Source organism: Eschrichtius robustus, chromosome 13 (genome assembly GCF_028021215.1).
Source record: "Eschrichtius robustus isolate mEscRob2 chromosome 13, mEscRob2.pri, whole genome shotgun sequence".
Classification (NCBI taxonomy): Eukaryota; Metazoa; Chordata; class Mammalia; order Artiodactyla; family Eschrichtiidae; genus Eschrichtius; species Eschrichtius robustus.
The window spans coordinates 10,249,015-10,256,472 of record NC_090836.1 but is presented as its reverse complement, the minus strand read 5'-3'; the positions used below and the strand labels follow the sequence as shown (position 1 = coordinate 10,256,472).

The window sequence follows — 7,458 nt, the reverse complement described above, 5'->3', positions numbered from 1 at the left end:
TTCTGATTTTAGACAATTTTATAATTTGTCTTGGAAAAGAACGTTTCGGATTGAGATTTTGGGGTGAGCTAGTAGCTTCATGAAGTTGTATGTCCAAGTCTCTCCCCAGGTTTGGAAAGTTCTCAGCTATAATTTCTTTAAATAAGCTTTTTACCCTATCTCCTGCTCTCCTCCTTCTGAGACTCCAGTGATACGTACATCGTCTCTCTTGTGGTGTCCTATAAGTCCCATAGGTTTTCTTCATTCCTTTTCTTTTCTTCGCTTTTCTTTTTTAAATTAATTAATTTATTTTTGGCTGTGTTGGGTCTTTGTTGCTGGGCGCAGGCTTTCTCCAGTTGCAACAAGCAGGGGCTGCTCTTTGTTGTGGTGCGCGGGCTTCTCATTGCGGTAGCTTCTCTTGCTGTGGAGCACGGGCTCTAGGCATGTGGGCTTCAGTAGTTGTGGCTCACAGGCTTCGTTGCTCCCCGGCATGTGGGATCTTCCCGGACCAGGGCTCAAACCCGTGTCCCCTGCATTGGCAGGCGGATTCTTAACCACTGCACTACCAGGGAAGTCCTCTTCATTCCTTTTCATTCTTTTTTCTTTTTTGCTCCTCTGTTTGGGTAATTTCAATTGATCTAGTGGCCTTCTAGATCACTGATTTCTTCTGCTTGGTCAAACCTGCCGTTGAAGCTCCCTGTTGAATTCTTCAGTTCAGTCATATTCTTCTGCTTCAAAATTATTGTTTGGTTCTTTTTTTATGTGTTCTGTCTCTTCGTTGAACTCATTTTGTTCTTGTATTGTTTTCCTGATAGCGCTAGATTGTTTGTGTTCTTTTCTAGCTCTCTGAACATCTTTAGAACAATTATTTTGAATTCTTTATTGGGCAATTCTTGGATCTCCATTTCTTTGGGGCCAGTTACTGGAGGCTTACTATATTCCTTTGGAGGACTCATGGTTCCCTGATTCTTCGTGATCTCTGTAACCTTGCATAAGTGTCTGCTCATTTGAAGAAGCAGTCACCTCCTCCAGGCTTTATGAACTGACTCTGGTAAAGGAAGATTTTCACTTGCAGGTGGGGACGTGCTGGAGCATGCTGTGACTCCAAGTCTAGTGGTGCAGGGCGCCAAGTGCAGGGGTATGTGGTGGCACAGGGTTCAGGGTTACATGATATCTTTTAACTCAGGCCACTGGAATCCACAGTGTCAACAACTGTGGCCCTTGGCAAGCACTTCAGTGTGTCTATAGTGGCTCTAAGGGCCACTGTTGGGGTCCTCAGCAGCCCCTCCAGATCCAGTGGCTAGAGACCAGACAGGTAGTAGTGGTTGCTGATGCCGTAGTGATGCACACACTCGGCTGCGGGGGTGCAGCTGCAGGTGCCTATAGAGACGCAGGAGCTGGTTGCCAACACACACATAGCAGTGGGGGACAGGGCAGGCAGAAAGGCTCAGTGCCAGCCAAATGCTCATTGGCACCTGCAGGGGTCCTGGCTGTTGGCTAGCACTCCTTTAGCTGCCAGGTCTCACCGTGGGTGCACGGCAGTGGAGGCCAGTGACAGGGGTCTGGCCAGGGGCATGCAGGTGCATATCTGGAGGGACTGGCTGAGGTGAGCGCAGTGGTACAGGCCAGTGACAGAAGGGCCTGATCTGGGCCCACAAGCAGCTGCGGGGGCCCTGGCTGTTGGCACGCCCTTCTGTGGCTACACAGTTTGCCCCAGGCACGTGCACTGCGGTGGAGGCCCGTGACGGGCATCAGGTGGTTGGCATGCAAGGTTGCAGCTGGAAGGGCTAGCCCAGATTGTGCGCATGATGGTGGACGTCAACCAGAGGGTCCAGACTGGCATCTTGCATTCATGCAACCACAGAGGCCTGGGCTGGCTGCCAGTGTGGTTCCAGACTCCAGGGGAGGATAGGGGCAGGGGAGGGAGCAGAGAGGGACACAGGCAGCTGTCATCAGTGGGTGTGAATACCTGTAGGGTGAAATCTATGGGAGGCAGGGTCTGAGGTAGCTGTGCTGGTCATCGGTTTCTTCAGTGGTGAAAGCTGCTGGGTTTGTTTGCAGAGCAGGTCACTGGAACTGTGATCTCTTCTGCTGCATAACTGCTGTTAGAAGTTCCTGCTTTTCTTCCTCGTTCCTAGCCATCTCTATACGTCTTAGCTTTGCAGGTCTGGGTGGGGTGAAACCAAACGTGGACCATCATGCGGTGCCCTGAAAGGCTGGGGAAGCTGGGTCCTCACCCCACTCCTCCTTTCTAGCAAGGGGAACTCTTTCTTGCTGGCAAATTCCCTCTTGGTGCTGAGCAGTGCTGGCTAGGGGGATGGGATGATGCGGGCAAAATGAAGCTACGTTCCTTCTTTCCTTGTGTAGTTATTCTCAAGTTTTTTGTTCTGCTGGGTTGCTGTAGTTTCTTAAGTGGACTCCAGAGCTCTCCCAGACCTGTTTTTGTTTGTAGATAGCTGTCTAACTGTTCATCTTTGTGGGGGCACAGAGGCTGGGGCCTCCTATGTTGCCATTTGTTTTCAATGAATGGATAAATAAAACGTGGTATATCTGTATAGTAGGGTATTATTTGGCAGGGAAAAAGAAGGAAAATGAAGTACTAATACATGCTGCAACATGGATAAACCTTGAAAACATTATGTTATGTGAAACAAGCCCATCACAAAAGACCACGTATTGTAGATTCCATTTACATGAAATGTCCACAAGGGGCACTATAGAGACAAAAATAAGTAAGTCTAAGGCTGAAAAGGAGGGCGGGTGCTGAGGGGATATGGGGAATGACTGTTAATGGGTGTGGGGATTTCTTTCTGGGAGTGTTGAAAATGTTCTAAAATTTATTGTGGTGGGAATTCCCTGGTGGTCCAGTAGTTAGGACTCCGTGCTTCCACTGCAGGAGGCACGGGTTCGATCCCTGGTCGGGGAACTAAGATCCCGCATGACCTGTGGTGCAGCCAAAGGAAAAAAAAAAAAAGAAAAGCTAAAATTTACTGTGATCATGGTTGCACAACTCTGTGAATATATTAAAAATCACTGAATTGCACACTTTAGGCGAATTGTATAGTTATGTGAACTATATCTCAATAAAGCTGTTACTCAGAAAAAGGATATTGGAAGATAAAATGCCTTCATTCATTGACTCAGAGTTTATTGGGAGCCTATAATTTGCCAGGCACTTGCTAGACACTAGGGAAGAAAGATCCAGCAAGACTCAGTCTCCCTATCCTTAGGAAGCTTACAGTCTGGTGGCAAGAAAATTAAATGGACATTTTTTTATCTGGCCGCAGGTTGCGGGATCTTAGTTCCCCAACCAGGGATCAAACCTGTGCCCCCTGCAGTGGAAGCTCGGAGCCTTAACCACTGGACTGCCCGGGAAGTCCCTAAATGGGCGTTTATAACACAAGGATTCTGCTGGAGAAGGAAGGTAGCTTCATTTTTTCCACTCTGTCCCACCCCCCACCAGCCAGCACTACTCAACAAAAAGAGGGAACTTGCCAGCAAGAAAGAATTCCCCTTGCAATGATACAAATGAACTGATTTACAAAACAGAAATAGAGTCACAGATGTAGAAAACAAACTTATGGTTACCAAGGGGAAAGGGGGGGGGGAGGGATAGATTGGGAGATTGGGATTGACATATACACACTATTATATATAAAATAGATAGCTAATAAGGACCTACTGTATAGCACAGGGAACTCTACTCAATACTCTTTAATGGCCTATAGGGGAAAACAATCTAAAAAAGAGTGGATATATGAATATGTATAACTGATTCACTTTGCTGTACAGCAGAAACTAACACAACATTGTAAATCAACTATACTCCAATAAAAGTTAATTAAAAAGAAAAATAAAAAAAAGAAAGAGTTCACCTTGCTAGAAAGAAGGAGTGGGGTGAGGACCCAACTTCCCCAGCCTTTCAGGGTACCACTGGAGGGCCTTCAGAGGTAGGATACATTTGAGATTGATGCCTGTAGCACCCCTAAAATCACTTCCACATGAATAGCAACCTATGGGGCTTATATACACAATAAGGAAGAATTAAATAGCCTTTTCCTGTTTATAAAGCACTTTCATATATACTGTCCCTGTATGACCTGCCTACAAAGTAGATAACACTTTCCTAATTTTACATAGAGGTTAAGGGGTTTACTCCTGATCACACAGCTAGTAAGTGATAAAACCAGGATTCAAGTTTTCTAAAACTCATTATGCCTCTGTCTACTCCAGACTAGCTCCTCCTCCTGTGTCTTTATTTTACCGGGCACCCCATCCACCTGGTCTCCCGAGCCGGAAATCTGGTTAGCCTCACCACCATATCCAGCCCACCACCACGTCTGGAGAGCCTCTCTCCTTAATTTCTCTTTTGTCTCCGTGAACAGTTCAGGGCCTCCTCGCTTCTCTCATTCCTTGGAAAACAGAAGCCTCTGGCCTCACCTCCTTCAATGCATACTTCATGTGGCTGGCACGGAGAATTTTCTAGAATATTAATCAGGTCTCTGAACCTATCACTGCCCTGCTAAAAACCTTCAATAATTCCCCATGGCTTCAAGATAAAGTTTAAAATTTAGCATATGAGAACATTCTTGCTCTGACCCCAGCCTCTCTCTATCCCTTTTTTTTTTGGCTACACCTGCATGGCATTCGGGATCTTAGTTCCCAGACCAAGGATTAAACCCGCACCCCTGCAGTGGAAGCGCTGATTCTTAACCACTGACTGCCAGGGTAGTCCCTAGCCCTTTTTATACAGGCAAAGTTCATGCCAGTCGGGATGAAATTCCCTGAGAAGTCCTGTTTTCTCTGTCTGGAATATTCAGCTTTTCTCTCTCCATCTAGTTAACTGAACTTCATCCTTCAAGAGTTAACTTATGGTTGGAAACTCATGTCCACACAAAACCCTGCACACTGGTGTTTATAGCAGCTTTTTTCATAACTGCCAAAACTTGGAAGCCACCAAAGTATCCTTCGGTGGATGTATAAACAAACTCTGGACCAGACAATGGAAAATGAAAAGGCATGGAGGAACCTCAAATGCATATTACAAAGTGAAAGAAGCCCATCTGAAAAGGCTGCATACTGTATGATTCCAAGTACATGACATTCTGGAAAAGACAAAACTATGGAGATAGTAAAAAGACCCATGTTTGCCAGGGTTTGGGGTAAGGGAGAGGGATGAAAAGGCTGAACACAGAGGATTTGGAGGGCAGTGAAAATACTCTGTATGATACTATAATGGTGGATACATATCATTATGCATTTGTCCAAGCCCACGGAATGTACAACACTAAGAATGAGTGTAAGGTCAACTGTGGACTTTGGGTGATTTTAATGTGTCAATATAGGTTCATCAGTTGTAACAAATATACCTGTCTTATGTGGGATGTTGATAATGGGGAGGCTGTGAATGAGTGGGGGCAGGGGCATATGGGAAATCTCTGTACCTTCTCAATTTTGCTGTGAACCTAAAGGAGCTCTAAAAAAATAAAGTCTTAAAAAAATTTTGAACTTATGCACCTCCTCCCAGAAGTGCAGATTAGATGTCTCCTTTGTGAGCTTCCTTAGTTAGCATCTTCTATTATAACATGTAGTCTTTACACAATCATTGATTTACCTGTGTGTCTTTCCCACTGAACAATAAGCATCTTGAAGATAGATTTATAACCAAGCAGGACCCTATGGAGCCTTCCCAGGACAGACCCTCCCCCATATCCTCTGCTGTAGCTCTTCTCTGGAGTACCCAGATACAGTATTGATACCGACCAGGGTTCTTGGCCTTCCCCAATCAATAGAAATTGACTAGAGGCCAGACAAGAAATTGCAGGCAAGGCTTTCCTGGGGCCCCGCTGCAGCAGGAGGGAGCGAGCACAAGCTTTTTCCTTATGTGGGGTCGGAGGGGTGGCTAAGGTGTTTTGACCACCCCTTAGGTGGTGTTGAGTGCAGGGGGCATGCTCAGTACCCTGCTTTTCTCCCAACACCCTGCTTTTGGCTCCCAGCTCTTCAAAACTGGCTTTTGAGTTTTTTGGTCTTTTGTATCTTTTTGTCCATAATTTGCCCCAAGGCATGCACGCAGTTATTTTTAGTCCCATACAGTTTCTTTGTATTTTGCTGCTTGAGGAGAGGTTTGTCCAGGTGCAAGCACTGCAGCAAAGGTTCCCTGGTCCCAGCTGGTCTCAGTATCTCACGCATATTTCATGAGTTTTTCAGAGGCTAAAAACCACCACCACATGGAAGAAATTAACTATTTGATGATAATGAGCAAGTAGCTCCCAGACCTTCTGGCACCTAAGGATTGATAATGTTAACTGCCGTGTTACCTAACCATCAACCAATCTGAGAATTATGCATGAGCTGATCACACACGCTGGGACGCGCCATCACCTGGCCTTTAAAAAGACTTTGCTGAAACGTTTTGGGGAGTTCCGGAGTTTTTTGGGCACTAGCCACCCGTTCTCCTAGCATGGCCCTGCAATAAACCTTTCTCTGCTCCAAACTCCAAACTCTTGACATTTTAGTTTGTTTGGCTTCACTGTGCGTAGGGCACATGAATTGTGTTCAATAACAGATTCGTGTCTTATCGGTCTTTAATTTCCCATGCAGATGCTTAATGCATATTTTCTGAATAAAATACTTTAAAAAATCTGCCTCCGCATAAATGGTGCTTCTAAGTATTAGGAGAAGAGGATTTAGAATCTCTTCGGCAACAAGGTGACAATGGATATAATTTCTAATTTAAACTCCTAGTTCATATCAAGAGAAAATTTTTCTTTAATCATTATTTTCATCAATGTCCTCTGTTCACTGTCATAACTGAAAATATATTACTTCAACCATAACCAGGTTCATTGTATCAAAACCTTGCATCTGGCTCTCTTCCTGTTTCCCATCATGGTTCAGGATCAAGGTGCAAAGGAGAACCCCATGCGGGAACTTCGCATCTGCAAGCTCTGCCTCAACATCTGTGTAGGGGAGAGTGGAGACAGACTGACCGGGGCAGCCAAGGTGCTGGAGCAGCTCACAGGTCAGACCCCTGTGTTCTCCAAAGCTAGATACACTGTCAGATCCTTTGGCATCAGGAGAAATGAAAAGATTGCCGTCCACTGCACAGTCTGTGAGGCCAACGCAGAAGAAATCCTGGAGGAAGGTCTAAAGGTGCGAGAGTGCGAATTAAGAAAAAATAACTTCTCAGGTACTGGAAACTTTGGTTTTGGGATCCGAGAACACATCAGTCTGGGGATCAAATATGACCCAAGCATTGGCATCTACGGCCTAAACTTCTACGTGGCGCTGGGTAGGCCAGGTTTCAGCATCACAGACAAGAAGCGCAGGACAGGCTGCATTGGGGCCAAACACATAATCAGCAAAGGGGAGGCCATGTGCTGGTTTCAGCAGAAGTATGATGGGATCATCCTTCCTGGCAAATAAATTCCCGTTTCAATCCAAAAGGCCAATAAAAAGTTTTCAGTGAAATGTAAAAAA

General features: G+C 45.5%; 1 pseudogene; it reads left to right on the top strand.

The window, feature by feature from the left end:
* The first annotated feature begins 6,867 nt into the window (after positions 1–6,867).
* On the top strand, positions 6,868–7,458 carry LOC137775349 (large ribosomal subunit protein uL5 pseudogene; annotated as a pseudogene).